We start from the raw sequence: 16108 nt of genomic DNA on the forward strand, positions 1-16108 counted from the left end.
TGCAGCTAGAGTACTGACGGGGACTAGCAGGAGAGAGCATATCTCACCCGTGTTGGCCTCTCTTCATTGGCTTCCTGTTAATTCTAGAATAGAATTTAAAATTCTTCTTCTTACTTATAAGGTTTTGAATAATCAGGTCCCATCTTATCTTAGGGACCTCGTAGTACCATATCACCCTAATAGAGCGCTTCGCTCTCAGACTGCAGGCTTACTTGTAGTTCCTAGGGTTTGTAAGAGTAGAATGGGAGGCAGAGCCTTCAGCTTTCAGGCTCCTCTCCTGTGGAACCAGCTCCCAATTCAGATCAGGGAGACAGATACCCTCTCTACTTTTAAGATTAGGCTTAAAACTTTCCTTTTCGCTAAGGCTTATAGTTAGGGCTGGATCGGGTGACCCTGGACTATCCCTTGGTTATGCTGCTTTAGACGTAGACTGTGGGGGGGTTCCCATGATGCACTGTTTCTTTCTCTTCTTGCTCTGTATGCATCACTCCGCATTTAATCATTGGTGATCGATCTCTGCCCCCCTCCACAGCATGTCTTTTTCCTGGTTCTTTCCCTCAGCCCCAACCAGTCTCAGCAGAAGACTGCCCCTCCCTGAGCCTGGTTCTGCTGGAGATTTCTTCCTGTTAAGAGGGAGTTTTTCCTTCCCACTGTTGCCAAGTGCTTGCTCACAGGGGGTCGTTTTGACCGTTGGGGTTTTTCATAATTATTGTATGGCCTTGCCTTACAATATAAAGCGCCTTGGGGCAACTGTTTGTTGTGATTTGGCGCTATATAAAAAAAAAGTTGATTGATTGATAAAATTAAGAGTTGATTAGAAAAAGTATTAGAAAAAGTATGTTACAAAAAAGTGAAATGAATGATTATATGAGTTGTTTTTCATAAAGAGTGCAGAGTTAAAGAAAAAAGGAAGTAAAGAAGTTGTTTTTCATAAAGAATGCAGAGTCAGGAGAAAAGAGGAAGTAAAGTGATGTCGCAAGCAGAGCAAGAGAAGCTGATGATAAACAACTGATCAAATGATTAAGATGTGATAAAATATGAAATGAATAATAACGAATGAAAATGTTTGTATATGATCATATGAATTGTTTTTATGTGAAAGAGAGTTGTAATGAAATGATTGAATATGATTGATGTGATTCTAACGACATGATTTAGAAAAACGAATTCTTAGAAAAGCTGAAGTGTTAACAGAAAAGAGGAACTTGAGAAATAAGTTACTGGCAAAGGGCCGCAGATGGCTTCCAGTAAGGGAAGGAGAAGGGAGGAGGTTTTGAGTCACCAGCGTCCCCATTGCCTCGACTTCAATTTTTAGGTATGTTGCTGTTGGTACCTGGGGCAGAAAAGAAGTATCCTTCCGTCCCACTATTCCCCGTGCCACTTGAACAGGGAAGTTGTTGCCATAACATGTCGGGCACCACAGAGTCGGTGTTATCTCCCAGAAGTAGAGCGCTTGTTCCAGGGTGGCTTGACAATGAATACATCTTATATCCCCCTATAGTGTAACAGAAAACATTAGTCTTTTAACTATTATATTGCAAGCAAGCAAAAGAGTTCGTCGGGATTATTCAGATGCACGCCAGAGCCGCCTCATGATCACCGTAGGAGAGTGGGACTGTGATGACGTTACCATTCCCGCTGTAGCTGAAGCAGCTGCACGCGGGAAGCAAGCATCATAGGTCGTAAACCATAACAGCAGGAGTAGTTGACTAACCATGGACAGCCAGTATAAAGCTGATAATATTCCCCATCCTAAGGCCGAAATTATGATAAGTCCAAGTTTGTAGAGCCAGGGTTTCTTGCGTTGTAGGAGGGAAGGAGAAGGGAGGAGGTTTTGAGTCACCAGCGTCCCCATGGTAACCAAGATGATCTGAAGGCAAAAGTCAGCACATATATAAACTGTAAAACACCAGGAAACGGGGTTGTTCTTCCAGGGAGAGGTGCTGTTGTCACTTCTCCCCTGCTATGAGGAGATCACAAGATTGACCATCTTGTGAGCAGCAATTGGAATCGTGGAGTGAGAGGATTGGAGCCATAAGAGATAATTTGAGAGAGTTTTCAACTCCCACTCAGGCCGTCCAGTCACTGAGTAGCAGAGCATTGGAGAATAATCACTGGCCTTAAGTCTGAGTGGGGAAGTGTCAACGTTTTCTCTCTCAAGGAACATCACATCATACCAGAATGGATTAGATCAACTTTTGGTTGATTGAAGAAGGAATAAACTCTTATGTGGATTAATTTCCTGAAGGATTACAACATCACACAAGGATCATGGTCAGCTAACAACTAATAGCTGATGAAGAGGAAATCAAGTTCATCGAGCTGGGGACTTTAACATCAAAAACCTCCTTCCCTCACTCCTAGAAAAATTGTTAAGAAATCAATCCAGTCCAGTCAAAGTAAGATCAGATAGTATTATTGAATCAAAAACAAAAATCTCTGCCAATTATTATTCTAATTATACTTGAATTACTGTTGTGAAATTATCATCATATAACCTATTTTGATTATGTTGTCAGCACTTGCAAAACCTGCAATAAATTTCCAAGCATGCAGTTAAAGTGTTAAGGCTCGGACATTGGATTTATTGATGCTTTTTAAGGTGTAAAAGTTAAAGTTTATTGGGTGTACAACATCAAAAAGTGCTCTATAAGGTTAGTCTGGTTTTTAATGAAATTAACGCATCCTGGGGACTCGCTGTACGAGTCACTAAATTCAAAATCTAGCAACATTCCAAGAGCCCTGATCCATAAGAGGAGAGCTGCCGTTAACGGGCGTGGCCGGCTCATATCCTGGTTCCAGAGGAGGCTATTCGACCGGGGTGCGAGATCAGCGTCAGCGGGGTGGACGTCCAGATGGAGGCAGTGAGCGGTTAGACGAATCTCCTCGCCACCAGCTTGAACAGCCTTTGTGCAGCCCTGCCGGGTAATACCCGTGGAGACACGAAGGTCGGACCCCAGAGACGGAGAGCTGGTTTTAGTACACAAACACACTCATCGGAGGGTGAGCGTGTGCCGTGTATCTAAAAAAATAATAAAGGGATGTGACACGTGGCGCCCGAACAGGGACCTGACGAAGTGTAGTCGGGTCCGAGGAAGAATCCTGGCCAAAGGAGAGTGTTTGCCATTGGGTAGGTGGAAAGCCTCTGAGTAGATCACCAAAGGAGACAGTGTTGTGGAGAGTGTCGGCTGATGGCCTGTATAGGTCCAGTAACGGCTTGAAACATATCTGTTTTCCAGAGGTGTGAAAATTTGGAGGCGACCACCAGAAGGACAAAGTAAAGACAACAGGAGTAAGTATCCCAGGGAGCTGGGATCAAGGACGAGAAGCAGACGTGTCACTGCTGGATCGTCTGGACTGGGACGAGAAGCAGACGGAGATAGCCTGCTGGATCATCACGAAACGACGAGGAAGGGAAGCAGACGAGGGAGCCTGCTGGATTGGATCGTCAAGAGAGCAGGTATGAGAATATACCGTGCAAAATGGTGATCTACAAGAGAGAATAGGATCATCAACCCGTGAGATTCCTGAGGGGAGAAGCGGGAAAAGGAGCAGCTGATTTGGAGTTAACCTCTGGAATTAGCGCTGAATAGCCAAGTAGTCTGTCACTCATCCCTGACTCGAAGCGCTAAGAGAGGCTTTGAGAGGCAGACGACTCGAGACGACAAGGACCATAGCTGAAGTCAAGGAGACGACAGTGGTGGAATCGACAATCTCAGCAACCGAGAGAATAAAGTGAGGATAATCATTACGAAACAGTAAGGTTAGTGTTAAAAACAAGCAGTGAAAATATGGCTGAAGAAGAGTCAGGACCCATAGCAACCCCTGAATCCGAGCATGACGAGGAAAAAGAAGTGGATATTCGGCCACACAGAGTGGTATTGTATGGATGAGGATATGATTCTTGGGCAGAAACAGTTCAAAAATATGTCAGAGATCAAAGTGTAGAAACTGATGAAAGTTTCAAAGAAGCTATGGCAGGAACTATACACACATTAGGGATATATTATCCAGGTCAGCATAAGGAGGGACAGATCCTGGCTATTTTGTTAAGCCCACCAGTCCCAAAAGACAAGACGGGGACCAGAGAGTGGCTTGAGTGGTGGTGTAAACTTTTCGGAGAAGAGTGGAAAAGAGGACAAATCACCACCTTAATAAGTCCTGAGAAAAGTTATGACTTCATAGTAAAAATGACAGCTGGGTTGTTGGGAGTAGAGACGGTCCTGGTAGATGTTAAAGTAAAATCAGCGTCCGTGTATGCTGAGTTTAAGTCCATGGCAGAAAAGGGGTTAGGAAGAATGCTTAAGGAACAATATCCTATAATGGAAGATAGGAATGGAAGTCAGATCTTCGACAATGAAGACGAGAGCAAGATAGATTTCCAGGCCGAACCCGAACAAAGTGATGAGGAAAACAAGCTAGAGGGAAGTGGAGATGAATTGACATCCCCGGGAGGTCCTAATTCTGGAGTAAATGGTCAAGAATATAAAAGCCCGGACCAGCTCCACACAAGCTTTGACCCGGTGTGGCAAAATTTGCCCTTAGGAAGTGTGAGAGGAACAACCTCAACAGTTAAAAAACAGACAGAACAGCTAATTGAACAGGATAAAAGACGAAGAAGCCTTCAGGGAGTATCTGGACAGATATTCCATCAATCGCCGGAATGTGGGCCCAGAAGCTTGGGACAGCTTAAAGCTGAAGAATGTGTTGCCGGACCGAGTTACCATATTAAAGAGGAAGGGCGTTCGCAGGAAATCTTTAGAAAATCTAAAGCAAAAACCCACCATGTATACATTGAATCTGACTACATGGAGGACTTGAACCCTATGACCGAAGGAACCAAAAAAATGGTGACTCAAGATGGAAGACGGGCATATTATTATTTTGGCAGTCCTTGGGATATAGATGGAGATACTCTCATTGTCTTCACAAATCACAGACTGAAAATTGCCAACCGAAAATTCCGAGCAAAGCTCAAGGAGCGGGCAGGCAAAGTATACCAAGAGGAGCTTAAGAACATAAAGGGGAGAAGTCTGGACGGAAAATCAATGGTGATAACAAGCGCACCACGAATGGATTATCATGCACTCATACATGTGCCCTTTGAAAGCTACCCAGGGAGAGAAAATTCAATCGAATACACGGAGAAAATGTTGAAAACGCTGGGAACAGCTATGGATTTGGCCAAAGAACGCCAACATCGGCGGGTAGTGATATGTGTGGATGGATTACGATCTGGACATATGACATGGGAAGAGGCAGAAAAGGTTGCCATGGCAGCCGTGAACCTACACATGCGTACCCCAGGAGTATGGGGATCAATGAGAGAAATAGTGGTGGTCACTAGCAATGAGCAGGAGCAAGATCGAGTGAGAAGGGCACTTGAAGCGGTGAACCTAGGACCAAATAGAGCAGGTCCAAAGAAGGGTGCAGTTGGAGCAAGTGGAGTGGCAACTAGTCCCCCGTTAGTGATGCAGCCCATTCCCATGGCGACAAATGAGAAAAGATCAGTACATGCTGTGGGAGTGCAGCAATTAAGGATTAAAACCCCACGACCAACATTAAAACAAGTGGCAAGTGGGCTCCAGACTATCATACACCCGACAGGCTCCCAATCACGGATGAGAGAGCCTTTCCAGGCTCCTCCACCGGATAATGGAGAAGAGGATCCTATATTCATTCCTTTACCAGTTGGAAATACCGAAGCAACCGGGTCACCCCGAAAGTCAGAACAAAATGGGGACCCACAACCACAAGACCCACGTCCTCCCCATGAATCTGATATGGATGAGGACCAGGAAAGAGAGTCTGAAGAGGAGATCAATCCACAAGACTCAGAAGAGGATGAACCGCTATCTGTGGTAGGGGAAAGAGAAGTCTCACGCCCAGAACTACGAACTGGACGCTACAGAGGACGAAAGAAAGAAGTTGGGGTGTATAATGTGCGTGTGGCCTCTGAGAGAATTGCAAGAGATGTCAGGGTCAACCCAGTGGAGACCCGAGATAAGCGACAAACCTATGCTCCAGAAGTTAGACAAACTGGGTATGACATCCCAGAAGAGTGGATAGAGCGACAAAATTAAAAGAAAACTCTCGAGATAACAGCTACTGTTGGGGAGTGGGCTAATATACTAATGTGGCCCTTCTATCCCACACTAACGGCCTGTAAAGAGTTAACAAATAACTTCAGAGTCGCCTATTTAGGTGTTGCCCATGATGTGATGTTGAGAAAACTAAAAACAGCAGCTTTACGCTGGTCACTGCAAGTGTTGAGAGAAACCAATGATGAAAATCTGGATGATGAGGGAGAAACAATTCCACCATCGTCAGGATTATCAGCAAGCCTCCCAAATCAGAACTTTCCCGCTGGATCTAGAGAGCAAAGTCTGCCAGCAATCCAAGCTGAAATTCAAGCAGACGGCAGGGAATTCCATGAATTCAAGAAATTAAAGATGCTGGTGAGAGAGAAAGAACCAAATGAAGATCTGAAGGACTATTTGAAAGAAGTGTGGCCCCTTATTGACAGAGCTTCGAACAGTGAAGAGGGTAAATCTATGTGGCTAGCCCAAGTTACCAGTCAACCCATCAGTCGGGGTGAACCAGCACGAAACCATTATGCCAGGTTAGTGTTGGAAGATCCCAACGATGAAGATTCCCATATTGCTCGAGCTAAAGCTGGACTAGACAAAGGTCAAACATTGGTTCAAGTTTGGCATGGGCTGAAACAGACGATTTTGCCACAACGCTATGTTAGGGCACTGAGAGAGGTCACTAAAGGAAGAAGAGGGGAGATAACTTTTGTAAAAATGCCCATAGACGGCACTACAGTCCCACAAATGGACGCAGTGGTAAAGAGCTGGGATCTGGAGCAGCAGTTCTATGAAGAAAAGAGGAAGAAGGAGAGCACACCAAGATCAGGACAAAAACCGGTGGGAGTGGAGAAAAGAAATTCAGTGCCTAAACCACCACCTCCTCAGTCACATCAAACACCACAGAGGAATAATCAAAGGCCTCCAGCTGGACAATGGAGCTCTCGGCCGAGAGGTGCACCACCTCCACCACCACAATCACGACCTACACCTGCACCTCGTAGTGGTGGCTATCTCCCTAAAGAGGAGTACGACAAATTAACTCCAGAACAAAGGAAAGCCCTCCAGGAAGTCCGCCAAGCTACAGCGGCGGCTGGAGGGCAAAAGAAGTAATGGCTTCGGAGGCGCGGGTCACGCTAGACCATGCCTACTGGGAAGGGGACGATATCTACACTGATGTGGATGGAGAACCGTACCTGGTGGACACGGGAGCAGAGGTGTCCATGACCCGCAGCAACCTTGTTACCATAGGATACCTATAACCAATACTGCTGTTAAACCTAAGTATGAGACCACAGATACAGTAGTGAAGATACTGGACAGTAACACAGTAGAGTTGAAGAAGAAGGGAATCCAAGGAGTGGAGCAGCTGAAGCCAACTCCTAACTAGACAAAACCAGGAGCTAAACATGGCCAAAAACACCCAAGATCTTCCACCCTTCGTCAGAATGGCCACTGTCAATGGGGTGGTTGCCTTAAGAAGAACAAGAGAAGGCCTCTGGGCAGGCAGAGCCCTGAGGATACTATATCATGCAAAGAAAGGATTTTTATCTAAAGAAAAGGAGTTATTACTGTTGTGTGGGCCGCTGAAGAGGAGGTACTGCTGGCCCACTGCCACCAGAGGGCGCCCTGCTTGGAGTGCGGGCTCCAAGCACAAGAGGGCGCCAGACCCAGAGGAGGTGACAGCTGTCACTCATTACTCCAGCTGTCACTCATCTACACCACCATATAAGCCGGACTGCAACTCCACCTCCCCGCCGAGAAATCGACTACCAGTGCTAAGTGTTTCCTTGTCTGGAGGATTGGCGTTTTGGTGTGACAGTGACGGCTTCACCTCGCACCCCGTCCCAGACAAGTGGTTGATCAGGAGCTGCACGAGTGTGTGTGATTTGGAGGTGGAGGTGCTCCCTCCTAACGGTGTCTGGACTGTTAATTACTGAGTGTGCGGACTCACACTCACACATTATCTTTCTGTTTTCTGCCAGCAGTACCAGGGTCGACAGCCGAAGACAGAGGCCACCTGGGGACTCGGGACTTGGCGGCTCCGGTGTTCTTCAGGCCGTTGGTGGTGGAGGCCGTGTGGGACGCGGCTTCTCTCTCGTCGGGCGTCTTCTATCTTCGAGCCTGCCCACATGTCACCTGGTGTTTATTGACTGTGAACATTAAGACACGTTTCGTTGTGTAATATCACAACATTAAATTGTTACCTTTTGGCTTACTCATTGTCCGTTCATTTGCGCCCCCTGTTGTGGGTCCGTGCTACGACACCTTCCCAACAATTACAATGGAAAAAAGTTGAGAATCACTGTGTGGTTTGCCGCGAAGAAGTACAGCTGACGGTCCAGTGGTCGGGACCTGGGGCTAGAAAACCCCCAATTCCAAATGGGGCAAAAAATGAATTCAAACAATTACTTCACAAGCCGGTGAAGGTTTTGGATGCACTTGTATGTGGGTTATGCCGACTAACCCACTTGCCAAGAATGGTCTTTTACACCCAGTGGGACTTACGTGGAGACAACTCATATGGGAAGACTACTGCATGTGGCAAAAGCAGATTTTTAGACCCTCTGAGGACCTTTCACACCGATGAAGCCTGCTGGGCTAATCCTGCAGCAACAACTGCGCTTGATCAAGCTGAGGGGAATCAAGGCAGTGGTGACGTGAGTCCAACGGCACCAAGTGTCTATTTGATGTTGGACACAACTAGAGCAGGAGGAAGTGACCAAGCTGCAGGAGGTGGTGAGCGAAAGCCGTCTTTGTTGCATGAAGCTATACATCAAATTTGGTCCCATGGTCCAGAGTATGGGCAAACTTATGACCCTCCAATAGATGTAGTACAAATTCCACTGGTGTTCAGAGTGTATAGAGATCCGGACCGACCCGGATATACAGACATGATGGGAGGACTGACAGATGATCAACAGCAAAAAGCCCAAGAAGAAGGATGGATCGGCCCTTGGGAATTGACAACTTGGGCAAAATTGATAGAAGAAGTTCTAAAAAAAACCCAGAAGTTCTACTGGAAGATGCAGAAGAGGGGCCACAAGAAAAAGGGGGCAGAGAAACCCTCATGCATTATTTTACCACTGGATTAGACGCCTGGGGAAATAAAGCAGCAAAACCGAAGAAGAAGTCAGCCGTGTACCACGTGACACCTGAAGAATGGGTGAGGAAAAGGAGGATACAATCTAGAGGGGGAGTGGCTAGCAGAGCGGACACTCCTAGTAGGCCGGACCAAACAATTAAGGTGCGGCTCACAGTGCTGATGGTGTTGGTTCCCTATGTGGGGGTTTATTCTGTCGGAGCACACGTTGACCTCCTGGAGGAACAGCAGCAGTCGTTAGACCAACCGACTCAAGGTGAGGAAAAATCAAGAAAGTCTCGGAGTCGTTGGATGTTTCCCTCCATTTTCCGCGGGACAAAGAAGAAGTAAGAAGAAGCGGCTGTTTATAAAATGTCGCAAGGACCAAGTGTAAATAGAGTACCCATTATTAATAATCAAGGAAGACTTGGACCCTATATACAAAGTGTCCTTGGTGCTGAGAAACTATACTTAAATTGGCCAGAAAAAGATTTTGAGGAAGAAGACTGGGAACTAGCATCTAAAGGATATTTTGTCACACATTATGAATATAAAAGAGATGCCGAATTAACAGAGACAACAGGACAAAAATTACTCGCTGAACGAGTGAAAGGATGCCGAAGAATGCCCCAATCAGTTCCAAGATGTCCAGATACCTACCCTTGGATATTAAATGTGGTTTATCTACAACTCAAAGACCTAAGATTCACATTGAGATGGGGGATTAATTACATTGAGCCACTCCAAGGAATCTATTTTGAAATATACCTTAACCAGTGCTTGATCTGGACGACAAGCCCCAACATGCAACGTCAATTGAGCAGACGACTGCAAGACCCAAGGTATCCCGTATTAGATAACCAGACATTAAATTTGAGAGTTATCAATCAACCCCTGGCCTGTATGAGCTGCCTACCCCCAACCATACCAACAATTTTTGTAAATCAAGACTTCTTCTACCTGTATAGAAGAGGAGTTTGGAACTGTAGTCAAGCAAGAAAAATTCAGCTTCAAATTGAGCCCAAGGATCAAGAAGACAAGCCTATAGTTCCCCTTTATTTAGCCCTATCACAAACCAGGTATTCTGGACACCAGTTTTGGCAGCATTGGCAAGATCTATGGGACTATGTACCCCTACATCGAGCACAGAGGATCCCTGAGGGACCCCTCCCTAAACCTGACAGAATGATTGTTACGATGTGGAAGTGGGCGTGGAAAGGAATGGATTCAGAACTTAAGCACCCATCTCCCATCTACACTCATCTCTCTAAGAGACAACAACTGTTCCCTATGGTGGTGTATCTTGGCAGGAAGAGAAGGAGACCGATGGCGGAGTAACAACTCACTCTGAATCATGCTGCGGACCTTCAAATTGGATGAAAATAATGTAAATAGTCTATGCTCCGGGCCGGGAGGACTTACACCATACTTGGAATTACCCTACAAGAAAATATGTTTAAACTGGCCACAAAAGGATTACAAAGAAAAAGGATGGTTGCTGGGAACAGGAGAAATTTTGTAGATAATGACTCATATAAAAGAACTGCTGACCTTGCAGAGCCTGGAATATACACTCCTCTAGAAGCTATCGTGGACAAAGTTGGACAACACTGGAATTGCCCCGGGGTCGGATGGAAGTTTTAGCCAATTCCCCGATGTCCAGAATTATACCCCTGCATCTTGAACGTGGTGTATGTACAGAAAAGGGGCTACAGATTTAAAATAAGGTGGGGACCTAATTATGTTGATCCATTACAGGGAATGTATGTGGATATTTGGCTCGGATCTTTCCAGATCTGGACCAGTAGTCCCTATATGTTTAAAAGACTTCAACAAAAAGAGGCACGTTCAACTTTTTATTTGCTTGAGAGAAGTAGGCTGCACTTGAATAAGACCTGAACCTGGCGAGCCAGCCTGGTATTGCTCATGGGGATGCAGAGTACTACTGGGCTATCGGGCAGGATATTGGGAAAAAGAAGCTGTTTTTCCAGCATTACCAAGACATCATGTTTGCAGAATGATAATGCCTACCTGGAAACATTGGGGTAATTATAACCACACCTGTGACAACACCCGCAGCAGAGTGCCGAAAGTGGATACTACATCTACAATAATCCCTCCGTTGAACAACGCTACCGACATAGGAACAGGAATACCATATTCCAAACCAACCGTCATCTCACCAGCAGCATTGGTGGGATCCACAAAGATATCACCAACACATAGAAAAATTAAACCACTCCCTACATCGCCAACACGAGATACCCAGCGAGTATTAGAACCAAAAGTTAAAAGTATTGATAACGTGGTTAAAAATAGATGGAAGAAGATTCATGATTATTGTGTAAAAGCAAAAGTGGCAAAATTAGATAGATGTTATTGGAATCGACCTATTGGATGTAAATCTCAAAATTACATGGTGCTTACACCAGTTATTGATTTGATAGACAGGATTACTTGGAAACAAAAACAAGAGGGAAAACATGATGACTGGCTTAACGACACTTTTCCGTGGGTCTGGAGCGTTCCACTGATACATTTTGAGGGGAATTTTCCAAGAGGATACACGTGGACTGGGCATAGTTTGCGGGGTCCACATAAAGCAAAATTCTATGTGCAAAAACTACCAAAGCCTGATGAGCTAAGGTCAGTACCTCAGGAAGATTTTAGCAAAATTGATCAATGCGTGGCGAATAAAATCTATGGAAGTTTACATGAGACAGAATACCATAATAATTTGGCTGAAGGTTCTGGTAAATCCCCCCGATGTCCCATAGACCAAATTAAGACAGGGAATTGGCTAAGATGGGTATATAACTGTACAAAGTTGTTACAGATTCCAACCATTAAGGGGACCCTTCAAGCATGGCAGGAAGGAGTTAGGCATAGTAAGGATGTCACCTGGTGGGGAATGGAGAAATATGAAATTGAAGATTGGGTATTCCCCTGTTTAGATCAAAGTAATAATTATTGGGTTAAATATCAATACATCGCCACAGTCTACTCCAGAGATAGAGCTACTTGGTCTAGTGTACTCTGGAGACCAAATCCTTATGTTACGCCACGGCCATGGAAAATGATTTGTAATAGACATAATACCACATGCACGATAAGCCTTGCCCGCCAAAATTGTAGAAATGTTCCTAGCTGGGAAGAATATTGTGATGCTTACTATGACGGCGAGTATGACACTTATGGCCATCAAACAGTTTGGGAGAAGAACAGTGCAGGCGAATGGATAAGAGCTTTTCCACCCAACGTTGGATGTGCCAAGGCTGTCCTGGGACATGGAATGTCAAAAAGGAAGCAGATCCTAGGCCACATAGTGCCATTTGTTGGTGATGCTTTAATAATGCTTGAAGAAGGATATGCCTTCAAGAAAAGTCTACGTGAAGGATAAGAAATTGTCGGTTACGAATGGTTGGGACCCAATCGGATTTACAATAATGGTACATGTGAATCGCCTGCAGAACATTGGTTGAGCTGTGGAAAAGGAAGAGGTCGGCATGAATGTTCTTGGTGGGAAAGAACGCAAATAATCGCTGGAGGAATCATCACCACTTTCGCTGCAGAGACCGGAGAGGTCATTAAAGAAGGTCTTGAAGTAGTGACTGGTTGGATTGGGCATTTGTTTGGATATCTTTGGCCCTATCTGTTAATCATAATAGGACTTATTATTGCTGCAGTAATTGGATATGTTTTGATAAAAGGAAGTTTCGCAGCCGCCCTGCGCTTGTGTGGGAGGAGCACACAACGCAGTGATATGGAGCCCCTCCTCCGTTAGGGGAGGAGCGATGGAGCCTACAAAGCCCGACGCCGAGACACGCCCTGTTCATTTTGCCTTGGGGGAGTGAAGGAAGAAGAAGCATCTACATAACAGCATACAAACTTAAGGAGATAAGTAAAATGAATAACAGAGCACAATGTCCAGCAATACTGGCGGCATAAATGACACCATCTTCAAAGTGAGTAGAGTGGAGTTTATTGCACTACTGTTAATATGGCTGCTATACTGCTGTGTCGACCGTTGGGACTTACGACAACCACTGCGAATAGTAACGCTATTACATGGATGTGTCAGATTGGCGATCATCAATCTGCACTACGGTCAGAGTGACTTAGGGTTGTCTTTATTCATCACTCACGTCCTCGGTCGCTTTACTCTCCAGTTTGACTGTTGGGGAATATGGCAGTACACATCAATTACAATTTGGATGGTGATAGATATGACAGCAATCTTTTATGTCCCGGCAGTGATAGCTGACATTGTGTGCGAAGCTGTGATGGCCCTGACCCTATTGGCGTACATAGCTACGTTAACTGGAGCCGTACAACGCAAGAAACCCTGGCTCTACAAACTTGGACTTATCATAATTTGGGCCTTAGGATGGGGAATATTATCAGCTTTATACTGGCTGTCCATGGTTAGTCAACTACTCCTGCTGTTATGGTTTACGACCTATGATGCTTGCTTCCCGCGTGCAGCTGCTTCAGCTACAGCGGGAATGGTAACGTCATCACAGTCCCACTCTCCTACGGTGATCATGAGGCGGCTCTGGCGTGCATCTGAATAATCCCGACAAACTCTTTTGCTTGCTTGCAATATAATAGTTAAAAGACTAATGTTTCCTGTTACACTATAGGGGGATATAAGATGTATTCATTGTCAAGCCACCCTGGAACAAGCGCTCTACTTCTGGGAGATAACACCGACTCTGTGGTGCCCGACGTGTTATGGCAACAACTTCCCTGTTCAAGTGGCACGGGGAATAGTGGGACGGAAGGATACTTCTTTTCTGCCCCAGGTACCAACAGCAACATACCTAAAAATTGAAGTCGAGGCAATGGGGACGCTGGTGACTCAAAACCTCCTCCCTTCTCCTTCCCTTACTGGAAGCCATCTGCGGCCCTTTGCCAGTAACTTATTTCTCAAGTTCCTCTTTTCTGTTAACACTTCAGCTTTTCTAAGAATTCGTTTTTCTAAATCATGTCTTTAGAATCAATCAATCAATCAATCAATCAATTTTTTTTTTTATATAGCGCCAAATCACAACAAACAGTTGCCCCAAGGCGCTTTATATTGTAAGGCAAGGCCATACAATAATGATGTAAAACCCCAACGGTCAAAACGACCCCCTGTGAGCAAGCACTTGGCTACAGTGGGAAGGAAAAACTCCCTTTTAACAGGAAGAAACCTCCAGCAGAACCAGGCTCAGGGAGGGGCAGTCTTCTGCTGGGACTGGTTGGGGCTGAGGGAGAGAACCAGGAAAAAGACATGCTGTGGAGGGGAGCAGAGATCGATCACTAATGATTAAATGCAGAGTGGTGCATACAGAGCAAAAAGAGAAAGAAACAGTGCATCATGGGAACCCCCCAGCAGTCTACGTCTATAGCAGCATAACTAAGGGATGGTTCAGGGTCACCTGATCCAGCCCAGAATCACATCAATCATATTCAATCATTTCATTACAACTCTCTTTCACATAAAAACAATTCATATGATCATATACAAACATTTTCATTTGTTATTATTCATTTCATATTTTATCACATCTTAATCATTTGATCAGTTGTTTATCATCAGCTTCTCTTGCTCTGCTTGCGACATCACTTTACTTCCTCTTTTCTCCTGACTCTGCATTCTTTATGAAAAACAACTTCTTTACTTCCTTTTTTCTTTAACTCTGCACTCTTTATGAAAAACAACTCATATAATCATTCATTTCACTTTTTTGTAACATACTTTTTCTAATCAACTCTTAATTTTATTACATTAATAGTTCATTTAATCATACTTATGTTAGAATCATTCTTAGACATTACTTTTAACACATTAATACTTCATTTGATCATACGTTGTCATTTTAGAATCATCTTAGACATATTCCATCGTCTTCACCACTGAGTTCATTCCGTGGGCCTCCCCATCTGCAATGGAAAAGTCCGGTATGACCTCACTTACTCCGGGAAAGTACCAAACACTGTCCAGTTTAATCCAACAGCATGTATATTAATCCAATGGCACGTACTATATTCCAAGATGAAAACAAGCTGAAAGCAAGCTTAAAGTCATCTTTCTTGACACAGTTCTATTGACCCAAAACCGTTATTCACAATCCTCTCCCCTTGTTACATTTCAGGTTGGTAGCACCAAACAGTGCTATCAGTGAGTCCATAGTTCTCCTCACGTACCAATTCGGGCAGCTCAAACCGGGCCAGCAGCTGCAGGAACCGTTGGATGCCTTGCCCCTCAAACTGGGTTCTGCCAGGATCGCCGATCAGGACTTGGGTTCCCTGGGTTCTGATGCAGTAGTCCAACCACCTATGAAGGCTGGTTGCAAGGATGTTGTCATAGAAGTTGTCTCTTGCTTGCCTCTACTGGTGGTTGGCTCTCACTGCGGTATTGTATCACTTCCTGTTCCGGAGCACAGCGGTGTTTTTCTGTATCTGTTAGCTGTTTAATCTGCGCAGTTAGATTGGTCTAGTTATCTAGATTACGATTTGCTTCCCAGTGTATCTTTACGTGCCTTAACTAAAGCACTCCTTCTGCTGAATCACCTCTAAATTATTTACACATTATTCACTTTGCGTGTTTTTAGGAATCCGCTAGCTTTGCGTAGCTACTAGCTCTTAGCCGATTTAGCATGGCGGATTCTCCTGTCTCTCCCACACTTTTCTGCTCTGGGTGTGAAATGTTTAGTTATTCCTCGGCCTCCTTTAGCAGTAATGGTACTTGTAATAAGTGTAGCTTATTCGTAGCTTTGGAGGCCAGGCTGGGCGAATTGGAGACTCGGCTCCGCACCGTGGAAAATTCTACAGCTAGCAAGGCCCCTGTAGTCGGTGCGGACCAAGGTAGCTTAGCCGCCGTTAGTTCCCCCCTGGCAGATCCCGAGCAGCCGGGAAAGCAGGCCGACTGGGTGACTGTGAGGAGGAAGCG

The sequence above is a fragment of the Thalassophryne amazonica genome, chromosome 8 (assembly GCF_902500255.1).
Source record: "Thalassophryne amazonica chromosome 8, fThaAma1.1, whole genome shotgun sequence".
In the NCBI taxonomy this organism is placed as follows: Eukaryota; Metazoa; Chordata; class Actinopteri; order Batrachoidiformes; family Batrachoididae; genus Thalassophryne; species Thalassophryne amazonica.